Source organism: Alosa pseudoharengus, unplaced genomic scaffold (assembly GCF_046254945.1).
Source record: "Alosa pseudoharengus isolate Yale_2024_CS ecotype anadromous, Long Island Sound unplaced genomic scaffold, YU_APseudo_1.1 YU_APseudo_1.1_scf_1, whole genome shotgun sequence".
NCBI lineage: Eukaryota > Metazoa > Chordata > Actinopteri > Clupeiformes > Clupeidae > Alosa > Alosa pseudoharengus.
Window position 1 is genome coordinate 54,497,373 of NW_027468564.1, and position 21,552 is coordinate 54,518,924.

Sequence of the window (21,552 nt, forward strand, 5' to 3'; positions counted from 1 at the left end):
CAGCTTTCACTCATCACACTCACTCTGTTCACTTCATCTCCGGACTGCACTCTCCTCTATCTGGCTGTCTTGCTTGACCAAAGAAAACATGGGTGGAGAAGTCTCTGAGTTTGCAAAAACTCCACATGATTCAAACTTGCCATCTCAGTTCTTCAGTATCCTCTCAAAAGATTACATTGACGTGGGGATTGACGACACCTTGCTGAGGTTTTCTGGGACAGACTCTACAGCTCGTCTGGTGGAGTACTCATCAGACCTGAAGGAAGAACTGGGGAGTAATCTTCCAGACTTCATTGAGAAGGCTGCTGGGGTCCTGGGGGGGTTCACCCCTGTGCCCAACGCAGTGGGTTTGGGCGCGTTCGTTGTCTCCATGATCCTGCAGCTGGCGTTCAGTGCCACAGCGGGCTTGCAGGGCCCAAGTCAAAAAGATATCCTCCGAAGTGTTTTTGCTGAGGAGAAGTCTTCGATGATCCGCGACCTGATAGTGGAATACCTGAAGCGCTACAAGATGCACCTGCACGACTCCCGTCGGCTGTTAGAAGACTCAGAGCGACTAGAGACACAGCTGAGTTTGCAGGTCACTATTCTGCGCAACTCCATTCTCGATGACAGACAGATGAGCTCGCGTGCGGTCAAACACTGGGTCAACGATGCCGCCTTCCACACGCAGGTGCTCCTTCACATCGCCAGACTCAAGAACAGGCCCGGAACATGGACTGAGGTTTTTGAGAAAGCTAAGAGAGCAGCACGTCGTGCTTTGGACATATACAACAGAGACATGGAGAAAATACTAGAGAGATACAAAGAGTATAAGACATCAACATTTTTGTTAAGGCTAGAGGATCAACCTATGCTTGATCCTGCTGTACCTTATACAGTTTGTGTATTCTGTGAAACCGAAATGCATGACAAATACCATAAGAAAGAAGCAGATAGGGAGTACTGTAATTTACCACCACAAACATATGTGAGCTATATTTTCTCAAATCACAAGCAACTGAAAGAAATAAAAGACTACTTTTCTAATATCCAGCAGAACCTTGAGGTTCTGGTTAACCAACAGGGAACCTTTCAAATAAAGTAACAGCAACATCACTAAGCCTATTAATCACACTATACCACTAAGATTGAGATATATTCCTTTAAATCTTTAATCACACAATTACTCTGTGACTATGTTCTCCAATGTTATGGCTATTTAATCAGATCACCACCAATCCCCTGTGTACAACATACCCGTCTCAACAACACACCTGCATAAGCCAAAACAATGTGTTTGCCCCAGTGACTTTGTTTGAAGACAAAATAGTCAGACAAAAAGGCTGTATGGTGTTAGTGAGCAGGAAACAGATGAATAGGGAGAGAGAGGGAGGGAGAGAGGGAGGGAGAGAGAGAGTGACTGATGTGATGTATTACACTAAGGACGTCTGTTTATATTTTGAAAGTCGATATATTGCCCATAGTATTATCTATTTTGGAATGTTGTGAGAAACAGATACTTCAGAATGAACTGATCTCCAGGGTTGGATAGTAACGGATTACATGTAATCTGGATTACGTAATCAGATTACAAAAAAGACGAGGGGTTCTGCACCATTAAGCCAAATTAGAACTTTGTATATCACATTGCTTTTTTGCACTTCTGGTTAGACGCAAACTGCATTTTGCTGTCTTTGTACTTGTACTCTGCACAGTTACAATTAAGTTGTATCTGATCTTATCTAAAAAAGAGGAGATAAAATTACAGGAGAGGAAAGTCAGTTTATTTCGGCCTCTGTTATGAATGTCACTTTGCAGTCTGCCTCATCTCCAAATGTTGCCCTGGGGCTGGTAAGGCAAGTAGTAAGAAGTGTGAGTGTTTGGTGAGACATTCTTTGGTTATTTGACAGATATTATTTTCCAGATAAAAGCCTCACCTACACCTCCTGCATGTCCTGCTGTGTGAGTGTGTCCTGTGACTGGACTCTGTGTGAGTGTGTCCTGTGACTGGACTCTGTGTGAGTGTGTCCTGTGACTGGACTTTGTGTGAGTGTGTTCCGTGACTGGACTCTGTGTGTGGGTGTTCCGTGAAAGGGCTGCTGCGGAAGTTCTGCGTGAGTGTTCTGTGTCTGGGTTGTTGTTGATCTGCGTGGGCGTTGTGTGAGTGTGTGCTGAGTGTGTGTGTGTGTGTGTGTGGGTGTTCTATGAGTGCTGTGGGAGTGTGGCTCTGTTATGCTGGAACTCACACTAAATTTGAGCCCAGAACTAAAATCCCCAGAGGACCCAACAGCCAACCCAACACAAAAGCCTGCATCAAAGCCCGGCTCCTGGTGGCGTAAAGCCCATTCTAAACTCACTCTTGCCCCAGGGGCCTGTTGTCTTCTGAACCGCTGAACCCTACTGGTGACCTCTGACCTCTCAGGAATGAGAGGAGGGAGGTGGGGTGGGGGAAGGAACTGTAGATTGATGCTGCTGACCTGCCACAAGCGTCTCCTGTGTTTAGCAGTTCTGATGGGGTGGGGTCCCGGACTCCCCCAAACAAGACAGGGCAGATACGGGTGGAGTGGTGGTGCTGCTATTTTTAGAGCGACTTTATTGCCCCTCTGAACAGTTTGCCCCTCAACCAAATGCCTTGTCCGCAACCGTCTGTGTCTTCATAACCCTGTCCTGCCCTAATACCCCCAAGCCCCCCCCCCAACCCCCCACCTCTGTCTGGCCTCAGGAAATGTCTGGAAATGCTTAGGGTTCCCTCTGTTCCTCAAATAAAGGGACAAATTAAGTTTTGTAATTGCCCCAAGAAGCAGCAATCACACTACCCACCCACCACCACCACCTCCACCACTTCCTTTTATTGGTCGTTGTCATGCCAAACGGAACAGCAGGTTTTGACATGCGTCAGGGCCGTGAGCTGAGACAAGTGGGGTGGGGGGTGGGGGGGGGGGCAGACGGCGTGTGATCTGTCAACACAGAGGCCTCTCTCTCGCTGTGTGCAGAGCGTCTCTGGGAAGCCCTTGGTTACCCACACATTAAGTCTCCGCCAATGGCTGCCTCTGCATAGTGCTCTCTGGGTCTGATGTGGACCTTGGTCAATAAAGGTGCCCCTCTGGGCTCACTGAACTTCAGCAGCATTCACTACTGAATAAAGGAGACAGACAGACACACACACACACACACACACAGACAGACAGACAGACAGACACACACACACACACACACACACACACACACACACACACACACACACAAACACACACACACACCATATGCACACACACCATATGCACACACACACACACACACACACACAGACAGACACACACACACACACACACACACACACACACACACACACACACACACAAACACACACACACCATATGCACACACACACACACCGCACGCACACACACACACACACAGACAGACAGACACACACACACACACACACACTCACACACACACACACACACACAAACACACACACACACCATATGCACACACACCATATGCGCACACACACACACACCCACCCACACCCACACACACACACACACACACACACACACACACCCTGATTAAAACCCTTCACTGTGATCCCGACTGACAAACCAAATTCAGATATCAAGTGGGGCTGAAGATGGATCTGGAAGGTCAACAGCGAGTATTAAGTCATATTAAGTCATATTCCCCAGAAATCCGATCCAACGTCTGCATCAATGATTCACCCGCCACATTCTGGTGGGTACTTTTGGCTCTAAAGATTTACGGTCTCAGGAGTTTCCAAAGACTCCGCTGGAGAATGGAGGTCGTAGGAGGAGGGATTCTTTCTCGGCCCAGATGAAATGAATCAGTCTTTGCTTTATGGATCCCCCCCAACCCCCCTTATCCCACTGTAGATGGAGCAGGGCTCAGGCTGCCTTCTGGTTTTATGGGCCAACAAGGAGGAGGAAGGGAAAAAATTAAAGTGGCAGAACACTGTGACCTTTTTAGAAATACAAAATCCTATTCACAGCTATGCCCAAACAGAGACGGAGAGCTTGAATGTGTTTGTGTGTGTGTTGTGTATGTCTATGGTGTGTGTGTGCATGAGTGTGTGTTTGTGTGGGCCTTTGTGTGTGTGTGTGTGCATGTGTGTGTGTGTGTGTGTGTGTGTGTGTGTGTGTGTGTGTGTGCCTTTGTGTGTGTGTGTGCATGTGTGTGTGTGTGTGTGTGTGTGTGTGTGTGTGTGTGTGACTTTTTAACACAGTGCCATTTCCACATGAACAGAACACTGGCTTTCCTCTTTGCCAGTAAATCTCACTCCACTGGTCCCTGCTCAACCAACCCCCTTTTTCACTTTTAGGTGTTAACATTTCAAAACCCCACCAGTCATCACTAGGTGGTGGTTTGTTTTTAAATCATTTTTATAACAGACCTGCATACGGGAACACTAACCCAAATAGTGTGCTTGCCATTCCGTTTGCCTACTGAGAGGTCCAAAATACTCTTAGCCATTAAGATAGAAACTGGGTCCTTCTGGTGATGCATCATCAGCCTCAGGAGAGTAAAACGTTTCTGATTTACAACCAGACTTCATCTGGTGATCTCAGAAGAGCTGACAGTTGCGTCCTGACATTTTAAATGATCACAATTACAATAATTTGATTGACAAGTTGTTTTAAACTCTTAACTGGTTTATGTTGTCATGGCCAAACCGGTTTAGAATTGACAGCTTTCTCACACTTTCACATGGATGCATCACTTTTTGCTGTTACAACAAAAATAGGTATAAAATAGCAAAAACAAAAACAAACAAACATTGTTTTCATAACTTACCAAAATATGTTGTGCGATATTAACCCTCTATTGCATGAATTTTATTTTTTTGCAGAAAAAAATATTTTGCCCCACCTTTAGAGAGCTTGGGGGTCCCTGTCGACATATCAATCATAAAATCTATCCACCCCTCACAAAGCAGAAATCAGTTTGTCGCCCTCAGGGCAACATCATGCTATAAGGGTAGTAAAACGCCAAGGTTTTCTCTATGTAGTTGTGTAGTGAAATTGGGACAAAACAAGCAAGTTATGCAAAAAGTAAATTTCCAAATTTTTATGTACTGTTAGTTTATAGAAAAACAAGTTCATTTTCACACTCAACATTTAAAGGTTGTATCAGCGATGGCGGGGTAACGTCACTTCTGTTGTCGTTCAAACAAAACAGAGAGCTATTGTAGCTCGCTACTCCCTCCCCCTCTCTCCCGTGCAATTGAAACTCTACTGAACGCGCATCTCGTCGGTTATTGGTTGGAACACTTTATTTTGCCCTTGAGTGGTTGGCAACACTTGTTGTTAGTAATTGTTTTTGTGTACAGATCTCGGAGCCTAGGCTGCCTACAGAGACGTGTTTTTTTGACTGCCTGCTTATGGGGCGGGCAGCTAGCAGATCATTAGGAAAGATTAGATGAATGTGATCATTTATGTTTGGGTTTTTTTGGGCCTACAATCGCTGATCCAAAAAAGGTGTTTTTGCCATATGAGGGATAAAGAGAAACTATGCAGTTTTGGCAATTTCTTCGCTGTTTTCTCACAAGTTTCTCTGCAGAGCTCCCCCTACAGCTTTAGAGTATATATTTTATGACACTCCTCAATCGGTCAGTCTTCCGTTTCCTCGTTCCCTGTTCCTCCGACAACAGTTTACTCGCTTTCTGCTTCTTTTCGCTGGCTCTGCCATGACGACTGTCTGAGAAACTCCATCACTACCTTTTTCTAGCTGGTATGTGTGTAGTGCAGTAAAGCAATTCGTTACATCAAAAGGCTGCGAGACTTTCTGTCTCTGAGTCCGGCGGCCTGCCGGCCCAAAGTTGCACAGACGTTAGGGGGAAGCAAGACGTCCATAATTCGCCCCAGAAAAACTCATATAACCATTCCAATGACTCTGAACCTATGAAGTTAAGATAAATTAAGCTAAACAAACTGCATAGTTCCCATTTAAAAACAAATGCAGTTTTGAACGTTTATTTGATCTCATTTTAATTTGTCACAAAAGCATTAACCACTGTTTACAAGACACACACAAAACAAATCAAATAAACAGGAGAAATGGTTTAACATTGGTGTAACAATGGTTTAACATTGGTGTAACAATAATGTGACAGACCAGTGGTTCAGGTTCAGTATTGTTGGGTGATGGTAGGGGGATTGCATCACTGATTATCACTGTCCCAGTTCTATGGCTCGTAGCATGAAGATGAGATAATGGATGGTGGAAATAAAGCAGGTGGGACGGGACAGAGCAACACATCTCGGGCCGAGTTTCAACACAGTCTTTTTGTGTGTTTAAAAACCAATGAAACATAAAACCCAGATGACAAAACTCAGTGTTACTGAAGCAGAACTTTCACAGGTGCAGAACAGTCATGGGTTTACCTCATCCTATCTCCTAAGAGACCTAGGAGAAAGAGAGAGAGAGAGAGGGAGAGGGAGAGGGAAAGAGAGAGGGAGAGGGTTCGAGACAGAGAGAAAGGGAGAGTAAAGGAGAAAGGGAGAATAAGAAAGAGGGGGTTTTCCTTTCCTAGAGTCTGCCCATGCCATTCCATCCTCCTCTGGGGCAGCTTGGCTCTCTCCACCTTTACGGCCCTCTGACACACACTGACCTGGGACCAGAGGGGGAAACCACAACCTGTCCATCAGACGCCAGCCGAGCCAAACACAATTACGCTGACGGACGGACACGCTTGTGACAGCAGCCGCACCAACGACAACACTCACACATGCACGCCTCCTGCACAGGTGCGAACAAACGAGCCCAGCTAAGCCAAAACAAAACGCTGATTTAACGTTATCCTAGAGTCCAGCTGGCTCTAAAAAATGCTTAGAAAAAGAAAAAAAAAAAACGCACACAACTCACAAGCGGTTAGAGGTTTGGAGAGTGAGCGGAACCAGGGGTCAGTATCTAGGTCTGGTTGTAATAAGCACTAACTGGGTCCAAATCTCTCCTCCAACGTTGCTTGGCTTTGAAATCTGAAGCCTGTTCTAGCACCTCTAGCTCTCCAATCCCACCTGTCTGAAGTCCAGGCAGTAAAACCCTCGTTATGGGCCCAACACAAAAGGAGGGCTTCAGGCCTGAGCTAGCAAGGGGGCAGGGGCCGAGAGGGCAACAAGGGTGGAGGTGGAGGTATGTGTGTGTGTGTGTCTGTGTGTGTGTGTGTTTGTGCATGTGCATGCGTGTGTGTGTGTGTGCGTGCGTGCGTGCATGCGTGTGTGCGTGTGTGTGTGTGTGTGTATGTGTAGGGGGGTTGTATGTGTCAGGAAGGCGAGGGGGCCACTCCCTGGCCAACACTTGAGGGCCAGCCTCAGAGATCAGAGCGAGATGGAGGGGAAATGTTTGAAGTTTTGGAGCAGGATGCAGTGGGTTGGAGGTGGGGGTGGGGGAACAGATGTGTGGTCGTATATATGCGTGTGTGCGTGCGTGTGCCTGCACTTCACCGAAAATTGTTTTACAAGTACAAAAAACTGAGGCTGCAGTAAAAAAAAAAAAAACCTTGACTGGAATGGGTTTCCATGCGGCGTTTCCAAAATACACTTTTCATTGACCACTCAAAGGCGCAGGTCCCGATGACTATATCAGACACAGGTGCTTCCGATCGGGCTTTTCAAAGCACTACGTCCACATGTTGTGCTGTGAGTTGCTAGGCAGTCTAACATTGGTACTTAAACTAGGGTTCACAAGAATAAGTTAGATGAAACTACCCCTCTATTCAAAATTTGTACCCAATAAATATCTGATAATTATCTTAGTTTGTTTGGTTGTTTTTCTACCTTTTACAATGTCATAAAAGTTTCTGCTATTTTCATTATAACTGATCTCACATGTGGGAATAACTGAATTGGTGTGGTCCGAGGTAGCTGGTCCTGGGAATACGCTCTCATGCCAGTGCTTTTGTGTCTATGGATGCATTTGAATGTCCTGTACCCTTTGTGTCTCTATTGTATATCCTGTGCCCATACCCTTTTTGTCTCTATTGTATATCCTGGCAGCGGAGTATACGAATAAAGAAGAAAAGCAGAATAGCGTAAGTTTTGCTTCATTGTTTCAGTAGGCTAACACGATCGTGTCCACCAACAAAGTGGCATGGGCTCACATGGACCGTGCCTTGACGGTGCCCGATTGGCAACAGCACGAATGCAGTAGCTTCATGAAGGGGACATACATGGCATCAACCTACTTAGAGGATGTAGCTCACATACAGTATAACATCACTCAACTTCACCATCGTCATATTCAACCACTCTCTGGACTCTGGATCAATACTCAGCAAGTGTGCCCCCAGTCAGCATCACTGGGCTTGAAACACAAGGTTCTCACAAATCACACGGGATTAGCAGCCTGTCGGTCCTAAACACCACTACTGTGGTAGTCCTGTCGGTCCTAAACACCACTGCTGTGGTAGTTGCTGTATTTTGCTGTTGTTTGGCAAGGCAACCAAAAGCACTAGCCTGGGTGTTCCCATGCTGCCTTGCACGCGATTTGATTCACGCTGCTAAGGCAGCCTGGAGACCATGGAGCAAATTTTCGCCTGAGATAGGCGACCAATCACAGAACAAGGGGGACAGCAAGACGATGATGAGCTATGCACAGACGCATTTGATAGACATCCGTGGCACCCAATAAACGGATCTGGGCATTTTTTTCAAATACGAGAAAATGAACGTTTGGTTCCCAGACCAGTCTCATTGAGAAGTGGTGGCGCTAGCCAGGCTACAAAATCACACAAAATTAAACAAAACAAAACAACCACATAAAAAAGAAGTCCTTGCATGAGGAAAATGAAGGTTGAAAACTGTATTTAGCAGAACAAAAACGAACAGAGTGATAGATTAAACTGAGGACCAGCAGAGTGAAGGCATGCAAGCACTCCTGACAACGTTTGACTGATTTTTAACGACGTGCAGCCATTCGCCCTTTTGGCCCCTGCAGCCCCCACTTCCCCCTAACCTCTCTCTTATCTCCGAAGGGGTGGGGGTGGAGCGTGGCGGGGGCAGGGGGGTTGGCAGGTGGGCAGTGTTCTATACCTCTGGGAAGGTGATGATCAGAAGCCAAAGCCTACAGGAGCCTGGCGAACACACCCCAGGCCTGCCTGGTGCCAAGCCCCATGTAGCACATAATGGAAAACATGCCTGCGGCGGTCTGAAAGAAGGGTAACCGTTTGGGGTTTGTCCTCCTCCTCTCGGTGAATAGAAGTGAGTCAGGCCCAGCGCAGAGCAGCGCAGTGCAGTGCAGGAGGAGCCGCTTTCATTAGGCCGCCTCGCTTCTCAAGCATACCTGCGGCATGGAATCAAACCCACGGGGGATTACTGTTATGTCTCCTTCGCCAAGTTGTCAAATCCTCCCTTTCTCTCCCTCTGTCTTTCTCTCTCTCTCTCTCTCTCTCTCTCTCTCTCTCTCTCTCTTGTCCTCCAGCTGGAGCAGGGGGATCAGAAAAACAAGTTTGACTGACATCATCACTCTTCAATTAACTTTTGCTACACTTTCTCCCTCTCAGTCACACTCTGTCCCTAAAGCTCCTTTTCCGACACACACACACACACACACAAACACACACATACTTTAACTTTTTCTTTGTAGCGAGATGTATAGATTGGCTTGGAAATCAGAAACAGAGGTGCATTTTTGCGGCCTTTGAACATAGTTTTGGCAAAACAGCAGATTTTCCTTGTCGGCCTTGCGCAAAGAGGTGGAGGCGGGTGGTGGGAGTTGGAGGCGGGTGGGGGTGGAGGGGAGGGGGGTGCCTCTGAAAGAACAGCCCAAGAACAGAAGTCAGGGCTCTTTTCAGAGCGTGTGGTGTGTGGTGGAGTGGCAATGTTGTGGGGGAATTGTTGTGTGTGTGTGTGTGTGGGTGGGGGGGGGGGGGGGCGGGGGGGTTGGGGGGCCCTGTTGGTGAAGGATGATATGTTTCAGATTGAAGCAATTGGCCGCTGTCTTCAGTGATCCATGGGTGCTGTCGACGGCCTCATACTACAGCAGGCTGAGGAGAATGACTAACCAATTCCAGGGATCATTTCAGAGAACCTCAAGAGTTGCTCTCCAGAGCCAGATGGATCCCATCACACAAATGGCAGGGGCTCCCTGCTCCTCCGACTATGGTCTCTGACTTTCTAACTCGCTCCCTGTTTCAGCGTTTCTGCGCTGGCATCTTGCTGTTTCGGCTTCTTAACGGATCCCTCTTCCCCACACAACATTTGAAAAAAATAGAAGAAATTCTGGGCCAATGAAAAGTACGTGCATAAGCACAGACAGGATTTTGTGTATAAACGTCGGCAGTCACTTCGGGGAAGTGCAGCTCATCTGTGTCCAATTTCTGACTCTCAGAGGAACGAAAGAAAAAGAGAGAAGGAAAGGAAAAGAGGGGGAGAGAGAGAGAGAGAGAACAAGAGAACGACTGAATGAATGAGGGGTCTCATTTATTTGTCAAGGCTCCTTGATTACTTGGGATTCGGAGTGTGGGGGTGAGGTGGGGGGGAGTGGGGTGGGGTGGGTTGCTGTGGGGGTGACTGAAGGGGTATCGTTCGTATCGTTTACATAAGTGTGATTGAGACCAGCAGTCCAATCAAATCAAAGCCGCGGCGTGAAACACGGTTGAGGCTGGCCAGGAAGAGGGCGGCTCCTGCACTCCTCAATCAGAGTGGCAGGAAGACGAACGGGCGCAGGGGTCAGTGCTGGGGCCACCCACCCACACACACACACACACACACGCACACACACTCTCTCTCACACACACACACACACACACACACACACACACACACACACAGACACACACACACAGACACACACACACACACACATACACACACACACACACACACAAACACACACACACACACCTGCACTGGAGTCAGGGCACAGCCACACCACAGTCCACACTAATAAGGCTGGCATTAGTGGTCTCTCTCTCTCTCTCTCTCTCTCTCTCTCTCTCTCTCTCTCTCTCTTTCTTTCTCTTTCTCTTTCGCCCTGTGTGTGTGTGTGTGTGTGTGTGTGTGTGTGAGAGAGAGAGAGTGTGTCAACAAAGCCACACAGATCCAGGCAGAAGTACTGTAAATCCTTGGTGCTGCACAAAATGTATCGAAATGTATAGAGTCCATGCACTAGAATCATGTGTCGGCAACAGGCGGCCCACTGGCCAAAGCCAGCAATATCATTTGGCATCGCTTCGAGATGCACATGCACGATGATTGTTGGCTCCTGGCAGACTTGGAGCGGCTGGAGGCGCACACACACACACACACACTCACACACACACTCTCAATGATTCTATCAAGCTTTGCAAACTGTCTCAATAAGACCATCCATTTTGGAATGTTGTGAGAATAGACAGATGATCAGAATGAGCTGATGCTTCAGAATTACTGTAACTGATCTCCAAAGTCTTGCATGAAGTTTGCAAGCTCATGTGGCGACCATGAGCGCACTGCAGTTTAGCTGCCATTGCGTTTTATTACAAAGCTTCATTTTTGTGCGTGTGTGTGTGACGGAAGGTCTTGGCAAGAAGGGCTCTATTAACTTCATTATGATTGTGTTTATAGAGGAGCAAAAGGAGAGGGATTCCAGAAAAGAGAGTGCATTTCCAAAAAAAAATGTCTTCATAAATCTCTTGCTTTGTTCAGTTTCTGAAGAAATGCGTATGGGTTCAGTCGCAATTTCATCAGAGGAGAGGAGAGAAGATGAAAGAAGAGAGGAGAGGAGAGAGGAGGGGAGAGGAGAGGAGAGGAGAAGAGAGGAGAGAGGAGGGGAGAGGAGAGGAGAGAGGAGGAGAGAGGAGTGGAGAGGAGAGAGGAGAGGAGAAGAGAGGAGTGGGAGAATAGAACAAACACCCCTCCTCCCCTCCCCTGCATTTCAGTGTTGGTCAGAGTGGACCAGGGGAGCTGTGCGATTCAACACACAGACGTGAAAAACAGAACCCTCATTATTCACTGTGGTTGGAGAGTCCGATGCCAAATCATCAGTGTTGTATAAAGTACTAGAAAGCAATACTTGAGTAAAAGTACAAGTATCGTACTAGAAAAAGACTTTGGTAGAAGTAAAGGTTACCTTTTAGAATATTACTTAAAAGTCTTAAAGTATCTGATATATACTTAAGTATCAAAAGTAATTTTCTGATATTTAATGTACTTAAGTATTTGAAGTAAAAGTAAAAAGTAAAAAGCAAGCGGTTTTATTTTGAACTTTTATTGTGAACTTTATTTTGGCTTTCTTATAGTAAAGCATAAAGCATATTCAGGGTTCCCATATCTTCTTAATCTCACTTAAAATCACATTATTTTCTAGGACTTTTCAGGCATAATTCTCTTAAGTTCAAAGAACAAACAGCATATTTTTAGAGCTGACGTCAAAGAAAAAAACAGAAACAGAGATTTCACTTTTGTATGAACTTCAGGTAAAAATGAAAAATAAATAACTTATTTCTTTAAAAAAAAAAAATGACCTGCTGGTAGGGAGAACATTTTGGTCATGTGGTATGAGCATTTCTAGGGCTTACTCCCCAGGTCACCATCTCACTCTCACACACACACACACACACACACACACAGGCCACCTATGTCCAGCAGCTACTAATATGCCAGTCATTAGTTGAAACTGAAAAGGTGTTCATCTTCAAAAAAAGCTTGTTTTCAAAGTTGCCAGAATTCAGTGCTTGGGAGTTTCAGGCCCAAGACTGGCCAACGTTTTCCATAGTGGTGGAAATTGGATAAATTAAGCAACATTTCAGCTCTTACTATCCTGTAGTTTTTATTAGTACCATGGTTCAACAAATGTGTAATAATAATAATAAACCACAAATGTGTAATAATAATTCACTTCAACTGAGAAGTTAACAAAAAATATTCCACTATTCCACAAGTTAACAAAAACAGAAAGAAAGAAAGAAAGAAAGAAAGAAAGAAAAAAGAAAGAAAGAAAGAAAGACAGCCTTTGAAATGTAGCCTATTCCACGCTTCCACAAAGAGGCATATTGACTAATGTATAGGCTACATGTTTTTTGCATGGGTAGGCTATATTGTTGTTTGGTGATTTAGCCTGCCTTTACTACACCCTTATCTGAGCAAACAAGGCATACAGGTTTATCATGTAGGGCAATTGCTTTTTCTTACATTAAATAACTTTAATTTATCCTCTCTACTTGTCCCTGTAGTCATGGCCTCCTCATCACTAATTTCGGGTTCATCATTTTCACTGGTCGACTGGTTGATCTGCTGCTCAGTCTCTCCTGGCCTCTTTCTACCATCCATCCTTCCTGACGCTTGTAGGGCCGGCTCGGCTATCCATATCTGAGAAAACTTTTTGGAAAAAACGGGCTATGGACCCAACCAACTCTTTTTGGGAGGGGAGAACTCCCTCGCGTAGGCTTCAACCCATGCAGAGGCATTACATTGGTGTCATGCACAGAATGCGGAACGTGTCCTTCTTTAAGAAAAGATAGACTAACGTGACAAATGTCAATATTTTTTTCCTCGACCGGCCCAAAAGTGAAGCGGCCCACCGGGAATTCTCCCGATTCTCCCGATTACCTAATCCGGGCCTGATTCAGTCTTACTCTTCTTGGACTGAAGAGTCCTGCGATGCTAAATAGCCTTTCTCAGGCCACTGAGGCAGGTAGCGGAGTGTTTAGCTTCACAGAAGCTGCCAATGTACAGAAACCTTTCTTGCAAATACGGCCACGGGTGTATGACGTTCTCTACACCACTACCCTGTTCACAGAGTTCACCACTATCGTCGGGTGGTCGTCTTGGCGGTTTCAGTTGTGCGTCCTCCTTTAGCAACAAACAAGCGCTGAAATAGAGCGCGCAGTGCGTAATGAAATCTAGGAGCAGTGATTCGCAAAACCTCCCTTATTGCAGTCGCACACATTTCTTCTAATTTTTTGTTTTAGTAAGAGTAACGAAGATGCTTAGTGGAAATATAACGGAGTAAAAGTATACATTTTATCTAGAAAAGAGTCTAGAGTAAAAGTGAAAGTTGACATAAATTTAAATAGCGAAGTAAAGTACAGATACGTGAAATTTCTACTCAAGTAGGCCTACAGTAACGAAGTATTTGTACTCCGTTACATTACAACACTGCAAATCATGTTGTTGCTCGCCAAAGGCAGCGTGGCATTTGGACCACGTGCAGCGTCTATGTCTATTGAAACAAATGACTCTTGAAACAAACTGTAGCAGGTCACCGTCCAGGGCCTTGAGTAAACATCTCCATGCTGGGGTTGTCATTATGGGGTCCAGTGAGGCTTTGCTCACGATGTGTTTGGAGGAGGTGGTCTAAGGTGGTCCGTGTGCATCAGATACGCTGTCATGACAGATCAGCCTGAACTCTGGGGTGAGTTACAGAACAGACACAGGACACAGAATGCAGAATGCCCCGTTATGAGTTACACTTAGGGTCGATTCAAACAGTATTTCAGTCAAGGCACAGGTGAGATTACACACACTCACCACACACACACACACACACACACACAGATACTTTATTGATCCCCAAGGGGAAATTCAAGGTCTCAGTAGCATACAGACATCCCGCATTGATTACTGCAATTCCATCTTCTCTGGCATTCTACAGAAATTACTCCACCGCCTCCAAATAATCCAGAACTCTGCAGCCAGGATAGTAACAGGCACAAAGTCTACAAGCCACATAACACCTGTACTGTTGCAGCTACACTGGTTACCACCAGTTAACCAGAGAGTCCAGTTTAAGATCTTATGGTTGACATATAAGGCCCTGCATAACCTTGCTCCCAATTATATCACCGACCTCTTGGAGAGCTACACCCCTTCCCGCTCGCTGCGATCCTCATCAGCTGGTCTGCTCAAGGTGCCCAAGATGAACCTCAGCACCATGGGAGAGAGAGCGTTCTCCCACACATCCCCAAATCTATAGAACTCACTTCCAAACAACATCAGGCAGTGTGAATCCACTGCCCAGTTTAAAAAGGAACTGAAAACATATCTCTTTAGACTAGCCTATGGACTGTGATGTGGCTAAATGGCTAAACCGACAATATTTATATATTTTTATATATATATAAAAAAAATTCCTTTTTTGATATATATTTTTTTTCCTTCTATTTGTTTTATCTGTGAAGCGACCTTGGGTGTCCTGAAAGGCGTTTTTAAATAAAATGTATTATTATTATTATTATTATTATTATCACACGCAACATGCACTTACAGCAGAAAGAGTAAATATAAGTATAAACTGTACATATAACAAAACTCCACTGTACAATAGAGACAGTAGAAGATAAGAAAACTAAAAAACTAAATACTAAATATACTACATAAATTAAATCAAAAACATCCACAGTGTGCTTAAGGATGATCAAGTTTGTGTTTGTGCATGATCCTGTACTCAAACATGAGTGTTCCAGCGCACTGATGACCAAGAGATGCCTTTTAGTCACACCATTTCTGTGAAACCTTTAGAAAAACATTGACAACCAACTTTCCTTTACAGACGACCTCTGGTATATTCCTGTATGTGAAAAATGCAAGAAATGACCCAACCCAAATGTACACTTGATTGCCCCTCCTTTACTCTAGTATGTGTGTGTGATGTGGTCTCAAACTAGAGCCAGTCATGTACCAATCTAATATGAATACTGTGTAATAATATATTTTTAAATCATTAATAGCCTTATTTTGTGACTGTGAGTCATAGGCCTATGTTGCCTTTAAGTTAGCCTAAGCCATATGAAGTTCAAAAGGCAGCTGTGACGTCATAGTGTCCATTCTCCAACACTTAAAAGCGGGGCATGCATGCACCCTTTCAGTATGTGCTTGTTTTGGAAATGTGTAAAAACTTAATGAACTTTTGTACATATGTACAATCACTGCTAGAGAACACTCATAGCCACTGAGATCAATTGGAAAATGGGTCCCTGGTCTCTTCAGTAACCCAGGTGCTTGCATTGAATGACGACTCAATGAATTAAACATTTTGATCAGGAGCTGACAGAACCATAAACAATCACAAACTCAATACTTTTGTGTAATATAATTCCTTTTTATTGTGTTCTGGATGGAAGTTAAACATGATGGTCTCGCTTAACTTTGCAAAAGAGGTGCTGGGATCTTCCTACTAGAAAGATCATAAGCTGGATTTCCCAATAATGTGCTGTCAAAATAACAGTGAAATACTGCTCCTTTTACATTAGACCATTCTCAGTAATCATTTTTAGTGGAGTCAAAACAGTATGATCGATGCGCTTGACCACACCTTGTGCAAAGCAATGTTGCTCTTTTTCAGGTTATTTGGAAGGTTCCCTCTTGGTTAATCAGAATCTCTACATTATTTTGAACATAAGAGAAGTAGTTGTTCAATTCTCTCAATTGCTGGTGATTTGAGAAAATATATTGCAAGTGATCATCTGCCGATATTTTACATACATCCAAATTGTCTATATATCTAACACTGATTTCTTTATCGTTGAATTTACAATACCACTCACACCCACCCCACGTCGAACAGCCTCTCCCTACTTCACGTCTTAAATAAAATGTTGACCTCTTGTACTCTTTGTATCTCTTCAGTATATCCAACATGTGTCTGTGGTAGGAGTCAGCAGCGCTTCTCACCGCTATCTTGGCACTCTCCATGTCACCGATCCCTGCCTCGGTCCTCTTCCTGAGTCTGCCGATGTGGAGGAGCACTTGCGTGTGGAAGGCGGCCCCGTTGACCCAGTGTTTGACGGCACGCGAGCTCATCTGTCTGTCCACGAGCATGGAGTTGCGCAATCTGGTGAGCTGCAAGCTCAGCAGCGTCTCCATCCGTTCTGAGTCCGCCAGCAGCCGCCGGTCGTCACGCAGGTGCATTCTGTAACGTTTCAGGTACTCGTCCATCAGGTTGCGGACCTCCGAGGACTTTTCCTCGGCGAAGACGCGCCGCAGCATGTCCGCTGGGCTCTCCGGCGGGCCCTTTAAGTCCATGAACGCCAGCTGCAGGATCATGGAGACAATGAACGCGCCCAAACCCACTGCATTGGGCACAGGGGTGAAGCCCTTCAGGGCCCCAGTGGCCTTCTCGACGTAGGCTGGGAGATTGTTCACCATCTGGCCCTTCAGGATGGATGAGTACTCCACCAGCTGAGCTGTAGAGTCTATTCCAGAATACCTCAGCAGGGATTCGTCAATCCCCACGTCAATGTAATCTGCCGGCAAGTCACTAAAAAAGTCAGCTTTGATGAGCTCAATCTTATCGAGAGACATTTCTCCACCCATGATGCCACAGTGACCACAGCAAGTCAGCCAGATGGAGGAAAGCACAGTGCGCTGATGAGGAGCAAGTGAGTCTGAAGCGTGGAAGTTGCCAATTATAGGCATCTGTAAACCCTCCCTCTTTCCCTATATTGCTGGATGTCTAAAGTCCATCAGGTTCTTGTTTGTTTATTCACACTGTTTAACCAATGGGGACCAATGACATGTATAAAGTGATAGAGTAAAGAGTCTGCTCACAGTCTGAATGATTGTTTTGTCTAAAAAATTGTTTTCTACTGGTATTTAAAAATGTGTTGTATCTGTAGCAGAGGAATGTTCTCTCCTTTCCTGTGTTCCGTGCTGTAGGAACATTAAGCCAGGATTAAACGCTCATATAAGCCTGTATTTGCTGGTCATACAGTAGTTTGGATATGCTGTGCTGTTAGGTGAAATGGGCAACTAATACTGTATGCTTTGTTTCTCTTTTAAAAGGGACAAGGCCAGCCACTGTTTTAGTCAATGAGTTTGTCTCCATATTTCAGCAGCCATAATAAACTAGTGCCTAGCACTGGTGATGGTTGTAGGTGCTGGTTGTTCTAGCACTGGTGATGGTTGTAGGTGCTGGTTGTTCTAGCACTGGTGATGGTTGTAGGTGCTGGTTGTTCTAGCACTGGTGATGGTGGTAGGTGCTGGTTGTTCTCCCTTCTTTCTGTGTCCTCTGCTGGATCCGGCCGGATCCGCTCTGCCACATTGCTCCAGTGAGAGGGATCACTTGGGGGAGGGACACTGTATTTGGGAGTACTGCCTGTCACTGCAACACTGTGTGATATTTTGTAGTTTTATTTTACGTGTGTAATGCTTATAGAGTTACATGGTTGTTGGGTTTGGGTCTCTTTTTTTGTCTCTCACCAGGGGCCTTCTGAGCTGGGGGCTTCTGTGAGCCGGGCCGATCCGAGCTTCCTATATTGAGGAGGGTCTATATTCAGGGGGTGGTGTAGTCAGATGGATAATATGGTGCATGGCCTAACCCAAAGTGAACACGTTAACTGATCACTAATAAGCTCTAAAACATGAGATGTATTACTTATTTATAATAATTCCCCCAAACTGCTGGATATCTAAAGTCCATTATTTGTCAACTATGAGCGCCAGTTTACTTGTTTGCTGAACATGTAAAGTCCAATATGTGTCCTTGCTGAACCAGCAGCATGTCTAGCCACTGACTGATTGGTAAATAGCAATGTTCATTGAATTTCCAGCATTTCAAAGAAAATTAGATTTGGAATAAGAGAGTGCAGAATGGTGGTTCAAGATGGTGAATGGTGATACAATGGTGATATTTACAGAAACATAACAGTAATGGTGTACTGTTCCTTAAAATTTCCTCAGTACACACACAAAGAAAGAGAGAGAGAGAGAGAGAGAGAGAGAGAGAGAGAGTCTCTTGGTAAACATTGTCTGGCCTGTGGATTCCAGTGGTTATACCTCTGCATCCACTCTCAATGATATGTATAGAGGGATGTAGAGAGTCCATACACAGTCTGAATGACCAAAAATTCGATATTTCAGCCTAGTGGGGCTACCAGCACGGCAAGTTTTATGTTTGTCAGGACTATAGGAATTGTCGACCAAAAACGTTAACCAAACTATATGATCACGCTGCTCATGTGCTGCAGTGAAGATCACCATGACAGTGTGCTCTCACATCCCCAAAGTAGGCCTAGTCTGTATGTAGAATCACTGATAGAGGATACCCACAGCCACTGAGGCTAGTCGGGAAACGGGGCCTTGGTCTCGGTACATTGAATGATCATTTCTTACCTTAAGTAACACATTTTGATTTATATGCCAAGAAATCTTTGTATTTACAATGAAAAGTATGTTAAATCTACTAAATAGTTGGTTTAGTAATGTTAACAAGTCCCGTTTCACATAATCTGCCATAACACTGTTAACATTGAGTCTATTTCTAATCAGTAATTTCATTGATATACTGAAATTCTGTAACGAGACAGACAAGAGACTGACAAACAGAGGGAGAGTAGAGTGTGGATTGGAGAGAATTCTAGCATAAAACAACACAGATTTGTATCTTTTCACGTGTGCACTGAAGGGCATTGCAACCTGTCCATGTGCCTCTGTCTTTCATTGTGAGTTGACAATTAAACTTGAGCCATCAAGATAAAGGAGAGAGAGAAAGAGTGAGAGAGAGAGAGAGAAAGAGTGTGTGTGTGTGTGAGAGAGAGAGAGAGACTCAGACTCTGTGTTACCACTGTCAAGACCACCCACATCTGTTTGGTATGCACAGACACAATGAAGATAACTGTCATGTTGTCAAAAATGACATATAACCTGATGCTTTGTTAGTGAACCTCATCCTGAACTTCTAAAGCTTTTCTTTTAAAAATCTCTCTCATCTACATTTCTATTCGTCCATCCACCGTCCTTCCATCCATCCATTCTTCATTTGTCTCTCTCCGCAAGAGAAATCCACCCTTACAAACTGCAGTTTTTTCAAATTACAATGCAGTTATACTGCAGTTGTTTCGAAGTACAGTGCAGTACAATAATATTTGCATGTCCAAAATACTGCATTTCTGCAGTAAGTACTATGTAGTACAATGCAGTTTTTCCATGTCCAAGATATTGCATTTCCTGCATAAGAACTGCAAATAATTCCTCCAAAACTGCAGTTTTGATACTCAGGAAACTGCCGTTGTGACACTTGAAGTGGTGCAATTATTTTCTGTAAGGGCAGAGAGATGGCTCTCTGGTGGTACGAAAACAGGGTGGGGGTGGGTGGATTGGAAGTCAAGCATAGCGCCCTCCAGCACAGAAACATGACACACCACACCACTGCAGGTTTATGGATGAGCACGAGTAGATTAATGTGTCATCAGGGCACAGAGAGCAAGAAGCCAAACAAAAAAATGTCACCTCCTCCTGTCTCAGGACTCATCCATCACTGGGAAACCAGAGAGAGAGAGAGGGATAGAGAGAGACAGAGAGAGAGAGAGAGAGAGAGAGAGGGTGCCAAGGGATTACTAAACCTAACCTACTAACCCTAACCCATAAGTGAACACTTTAACTGATTTGACAGTGTCAAGTTGGACATCACTATTAACCACTAAAACGTATGAGATGTATTACTTATTACTTATTTATTGTTTATTCTTATAAAGATTTTATTATTATATAATAAATGATTTATAAAGACATGCCTTCTTCTATTCATTGAGTTTAATATTTGAACATACTGGCAAACTCTTCTTTTCTCTTGAAAAAAATCGGACAGTTTCATTGTCGGATTAATTTAGCCAAATCAAAATTCAGTGGGAATAAAACACAGTACTGTATTTGCTCTATGGGGCTCAACTCCTCAAAGATCCAGTAATTTCTATGAGCTTGCTTGGCCATGGAACCACAGGAACTCAGAGCAAGTCCAACTGGTCTCTGAAAAGGTTTCCTATATGAAATTGTCATTTTGAATCTCGCTCCCAGTTATGACAATCGGATAGCCTGCGGGACTCCTGCCCATTGTACTTTCACAGATGGTTGGCATATAACGTTTGAGAAACGTGGGCAGACGTTTCATGGCGGAGAGACCCAGTGCTGAGCTTGCACCACTCTCAACTCCAGACGCAAAGCTCATTAATCATGTGTAACAAATCCACCCTCGCCACACAGCGCAGACTCGTATGAGGTGATCATGGAGCCTCATGATTGACTTTAAAAGATCGCCTCAGGGCGCTCGTGCCAACTGGCACCACTGTTGGGTCACTTCTCTTGAAACCTCATCACAGTGCGGATTACTGAATCTGCTGTCACTGTGTACCCAGCGGCAGCAGCCATCTTGAATTGAAATTAATGATACTAAAAACCAAAATGGCCGTGTGTGGAACTCGTAAAAAGGTCAGTTCCTGGAGGGGAAAGCAATCCCGCAGACCCTTCCTGACCGTCCGACAGACAGAAAACAATGACTTCACTGCCAGGTAGACACTATTGTTGTCTCCACCTGGAACTAAACTGGCTGCTTTCTATAGAGATGTGTTTGAGGACAGATGGAAACTCTGAGACTCTCCTAAAGGGACGAATCCAAAGAGCCTTTAAAAATGCACGCTTTATAAGAACCCGAGCCAAAAAAAAGCCTGTACACTTGTTTCTGCTTTATGTATGTGCAGCCAAGTGAGCTCCAACTCCAACTATATTGGTTCGATCATCTATGAGGTCAGGCAACAGATGTGGTTCCTCTTAGGAGCCAACCTATTGTGTCTGTCGGAACCCTCTGTGCTCTGTTATGACAGAGCGCCTTCTTCTCTGTTCAAATGGATGGAAAATTACACAT